Below are 6000 nucleotides of genomic sequence, written 5' to 3'. Positions count from 1 at the left end.
TTGGTTAATTACTAAAAAAAAATAAAATAAAATTCTCATACTCATCACCGGCTTTGATTTTTGGTGTTTTCTTTTTGTGAGCTTTAATAATTTGGTACACGAAAGCCAAAATCTAACGTTTTCTTTTATGTTAATAGTTTGTAGATAGATGTTGACAACAAACATTATTTTTTTCTGTTTTTGTATCTACAAAAAATCCAAATTTTTTATCTGATTTTATATTTTTATGGTTTTAGTCTTCCAAATTCAAGCCAATAATCGCCTAATTCAAATTTTATATGTTATAAGAGTATTCCTTTTTTAGTCTTGTTAATATAATGACCAAATATATAGTTCGCAGTTAAAGGATAAATGCGTCCAAACCATTAATACCATTAGGGCATTAGGTATCATTTTTGTATTTCAGTTACTTTTTTATTTTTTTAAATGATTTGCCAATAAACTTGCGTTTGTTGTTTAGTAAATATCATTTTTGACATGATTAAACTCGCATTTATTGTATAATAAAACACCAATAAATTCATATTTTTGAATATTGTTTATTACTAAACTTTTCTCTCTCTCTCCAAGTGGAAGTTAGTTTGTTTGTTTTTTGCGGCGGTGGTAATGAATGGTGGGAATGAATGGTTGTGGTAGAGAATGATGATAATAGAAGATAATGTTTGTTGCTAAAGATTAGGCCGGTGGTGACACGAGGTGGACGGTGCTGGCCGAAGAAGATGAATGAGATGCAATTTCAATGGTAAATTGTAACAAAGAAAACATTTACAGGAAGTGATATTTTTTTGAACAGCTCGAATGAGTTTAATGGTAATCATAATATAAAAAAACAAGAAAGTGAGTAAATATATACAATAATAATAGTTTTTTACCCTACAAAGTCATTTTTTATTTTTATGACCGCTAAGTATGGATTTTATGTAAATACAATTGTTTTTAACATTACAAGGTCAAATATGAAGGTTAGTTTTCAAGTTATTCTTTAACTTCGAAATGTTATTGAAATCTATAAAGGCAAAACAATGAAAGATTTTAAAAAGATGATTAGGTATTGACATCAAATATTAGATTTCTTTGACAAGATATTTTTGAAAGTAATTTATGTTATGGCTACAAATTTTCGAACACATCTACTTTTTGGGTGACGTTTTGGAATTTGATCGTGTTCTCTAAAAGTTAATAAAACCTACTAAAAGCTACAACTACATCAACAAGGATAATCAATTACAAGAACTAAGAGCTATAACTACATCATCAACAACACTTTGTTCTAAGCTATCCTACATCATCAACAACACTTTGTTCTAAGTCAACTTGTTTCATGATAACTAGTTTATAAGTCTTAATGAGAATAGTTAAACCGGAAAAGAAGTTATTAAGTCATATATATTTCAATTTTCAATATGTGACCGTATAAATCAATTTATTTTTAAAATTTTGAAATAAAATAACATTTGTTTTTTGACCTTGGCGTCCCAAACAATCATACTTTCCAAAAATACAAATAACGCATGTAACAAAATTATCTTTTTAATAAGTTCCGACAAAATATTGGAAAGCAGACGAATAAGATGTATTGATGATCAAAATTCTTTGGAAAACTATGAGTACGGTGTAATCAATTCCTTGAAATATATTTGGTCTTTATGTTTTAAATACGACAAATGATTTATTAGCAATATCGTGTAGTAAAAGCACAAAATATCTTAGGCATAAGAATAAAAGCAAATACCATGTTCGTATAGGAATTGTTTGGAATCTTAGAAATATCAAAATATGGAGTGTGTGTACATACACTGAATATTCCAATGTTATTTGCAATTATATGACAGTCATAACAATATCCTAGAAATACATAAGAGTCAAGTAGTTTCTATAAATACTAAATTTTTTAATCTTATGGTAGCTAGATATATCTAGGAGGCACCATAGTTTTTCATCCTTGAAAGCACATGAATGATGAAACACTAGTGATTTTCATCATCTCGAAGACTTCTTGGGTTATTCATCGTATTCACGATTAAACCAGTCATATATAAATATGCATTCCACACCTCCTTACATGTATTAAATCACAATATGAACCCTTTTTAACTCGTTTAAATTCCAAACACAGCAATTAAAATCACTAACAAATTTGCCCAATTTTAAGGCAACAATCGTAATTGGTTTTAATCAATGTCAGCATCTCTAAATATTATTAAAAGAGAAACCTTATGATATCATCTAAAACAATCTGGACCGTTGATTGTGTTTTCTTTATAGGTTTTACATCCTTAGATCAATTTGCTTACGTCACCTTGATCAAATAAGAAGTCAATCCGCTATATTAGGAAATTAAATGTAGGAATTGAATGAAAATGATACTTGAATTCTTTCCAAACTTACAATTACAAAATTGGTTCCTTATTAATGTAAACCTTAAATTTAGGCTCTATTTCCATTCAAAATTGCTTTCCAAATACATTATATGTAACGACCCAATTTTCACGTCCAAAAATTTCGTTTTAAAAACATTACTTTTAGAAAATATTAAAAGTTAAAACATTGTCTAAAAGCCAATTCATACATTCCATCAAAATATCAGAGTACAAATCCCAGTGAAGCTCGTAAATGCGGAAACCGGAGAGTGTGTGTGTGTGACGTGCCGCTACCGCGCCGGCTCCTTTCCCCTAGCTGAGGAGGTACCTGAAACCAAAACCGAAACTGTAAGCACAAAGCTTAGTGAGTTCCCCCATAATACCACATACCATGCAACATATAACAACCACTGTTCAGCTAGGAGTTACGGGCCTTGCCCACACTCGGGAAGATACGGGCCCTGCCCACACTTCGCTAGCCGGGAGATACGGGCCTCGCCCACACTTGTGAAGATACGGGCCCTGCCCACACTTCGCTATCTGGGAGATACGGGCCTAGCCCACACTCCAACCTCGGAGAGATACGGGCCCTGCCCACACTCAACCGCTAACCCATAACATACAAGTATCACGCAGACAACAAGTATAAGCAATTCTATCATATTAACACATATATCATACTTGACTAACCCCAGAGATACGGGCTCAGCCCACACTCTAGTACTAGCATCTCGTCTACACGGGTCGACCTTGGTGCCTTAGACCCGTTCCTACTAGAAAGGAAACTCACCTCGAAATAGCTGCTGGTCTGTGTGGGAATTGATCACCTACTACTACTGCTGCTGCTCCGGAAACCCTCCGACTGCAATTCCCACGACATACTCAATCAAACACTGCTCACTGACCTTTGGGTAAAATGACCATTTTACCCCTGACCTTGCCCTAAGTCAAAGTCAGAGTCAACTTTCAGTTGACCTTGACTCGCCGAGTTGGCTTTCCAACTCGCCGAGTCCCTACGCAAACGACTGCCCTGAATCCTGGTCCTACTCGTCGAGTTAGGCGACGACTCGACGGGTTCACCTTCTTAACCAATATTCAAGTCCTTCATCCTACTCGCCAAGTTGTATGAACAACTCGCCGAGTTCATCTTCATCCGATGAACACTTATGCGAAGACTCGCCGAGTTGTATGAACAACTCGTCGAGTCTGTTCTTGATCTAAGGAGATTGCCTTGAACTCGCCGAGTCAGGGCATTGACTCGCTGAGTACCTCCATAGATGAGTTAAGCTTCCGACCCACTGAGCCACACCCCGTGACTCACTGGTCACTCGACACTACGAAAAGGGGACAACTCGGAGACTCGCGAATAGACTCGCCGAGTCATATGAACGACTCGCCGAGTCGTTGCCATGCACCTTCTGAATACACGGATTTGCTCGATTCCAGTCCATGCCATTCATAGATCTGGACTTCTAGGACACGATTCACACGTAAAGTTTCCAACTTTACGTGTGGATATTCACCAATATGGATTTTAGGGCTCAAAATGTCTCAAAAGGGTAGATCTAGGACTAGCAGGCAACATGGGGCCAAAAAGCTAACAGATCTGAGCCCCTGGAGCTCAATCTTGCCTAGATCCAAAGGCCAAAAGCCTTATTACAACATACAATGCACATACAAACTTGGGGATTAGACCAAGAAGGACCCAAATGAAGTTTTAAGCATAGAATCAAGGGGAAAACAGGTTATACCTCAAAGGAACTGCTGGAAGAACACAAATAATGCTTGGATGGCTTCTCTTCTTCTGGATCTACTTCCTTCCTCTTTCAAAGCCTTCAAAAACACACACACTAACCTCAAACTCTCAAGGAATAGCTTAGAACGAGAGATACAGGGCTTTAAGGGTCAATGGGGGCCGGCTTGGGGCTGATAAGTCCTTTAAATAGGGTGCAAACCCCTGAAACTTAGGGTTTCATCCAACAGCTGTGACTCGCCGAGTCCAGGATATGGACTCGCCGAGTCACCAACTTAAACGTGTCCCGGGTCCCGCATCCACTCGGCGAGTCGGACCTATGACTCGCCGAGTCCAAGGCTAAAAGAAAGGAAATACTCAAATAACATTACGTACCAGGAACCGGGTGCTACATTATATGTTGAAATCTCAGAATCTATTAATTTCAAATTTCAAAAGTTTCGGATATTTTTATGAACCAATACACTTTCAAGCATGATATCTTCTATTTTAAGTTTAAATGAGATTTCAATTGATTACCTGCTAATTTTCATCATATTGACTTGTATATATATTTCAAACCTTTTTAATAATCGATTTACACAAACATTATGTCATAATTCTCACGTAGAAAACAAATGCAAAAAAAACTTCAACCTTCCCATCAGTCTTATTAGTCGAATAAATGTATGTATTTCTTCCTTAAATCATTTTAATCTGTAAGTTTGATATTGTTTTCGAAATTATATGTTTTTATTCATTCGTATGGTTCTTTGTTGAATACTTATAATTTGGATGTATAATGTTGTTTTTGAATTTTTTTTGATGTTGTGTTCGGTTCTTGGTTCCATCTTTTTAATCGGTAACTATGATCTTATTTTCGAAAACAGTAAACTCAATGTTAAAATTGGATGTTATATATAATGAAATTATGATGTTACATGTGTGTGTATACCTTTGTAAAAAATCAATAGACAAGACAAGAGATGACATGACATAATATAACAGACGGGTTGTACAAAAGACATGAACGCCCTCATTAGAAAGTTTTTTATGTCTCCGATAGTAACAGAATAAGAATAAGAAATATACATTCTCAACAATTGATGTGAAAGATGGGTAGGTAAGAATGCATGGTATAATAGGCTCCCGTATTCTTTTTTCAAAAAGAATCGGTACCGTACATGGGTAGGTAAGAATGCATGGTATAATAGAAGTGTGCACTCAACTAGAGTCAACATTTGACCCTGAAATACCAAAAACGCCCCTCAGAACCTTCTGGAAAAAAAAAATCAGGTATACTCAAGGACCAAAAATGTAATCTACTCTAAACTTAAGTAAAAAAAAAAAAAAGAAAAATATAAATTTTGTTGTTATGCTATATGTTTTTTAGTTTTGGTTCAAAGGCAAAATGGTGATTTAAAAAAAACTAATAGTTAGGCTGTTAACTTAGGCAATCATAAAAGTTTTATTAAACAGTGAAACAAGGTCCAAAAACTACAACCTGATTCTTTTAGGGACCAAAACCAAAAAAATCAACTAAACACAGGGACTAAATATGTAAATCACTAAAAATAAATGAGAAAACTTTTGTTTATACTGATCTCTCCCCCCCCCCCCCCCCCCCCGCGCGCGGTTTTGAGGTCATGGTGGTAGATTGAGCTTCATCACTTCTGCCCCTAATTTGCTCTTTGCTTTATAGTAATGAATGTTCTTTACTACCACTGGATCATTTATTGCACGTTCAGGATCCATTGATATAATCCCTAGTGTATTTCAAATTCAATAAAAAAACTATAATTAATTAATTTTTCATTGAAGTTAATAAATTATAAATTTATCTCACTTCCTGCCCATCTAAGTTTTCTCATTGCTATAGCATCACGAAGTTGATCATATAGCATATTT

Source organism: Lactuca serriola, chromosome 1, assembly GCF_051521515.1.
Source record: "Lactuca serriola cultivar US96UC23 chromosome 1, Lser_US96UC23_V15, whole genome shotgun sequence".
Lineage (NCBI taxonomy): Eukaryota > Viridiplantae > Streptophyta > Magnoliopsida > Asterales > Asteraceae > Lactuca > Lactuca serriola.
The sequence above is the reverse complement of the archived record's forward strand: the minus strand, read 5'-3'. Positions refer to the sequence as shown.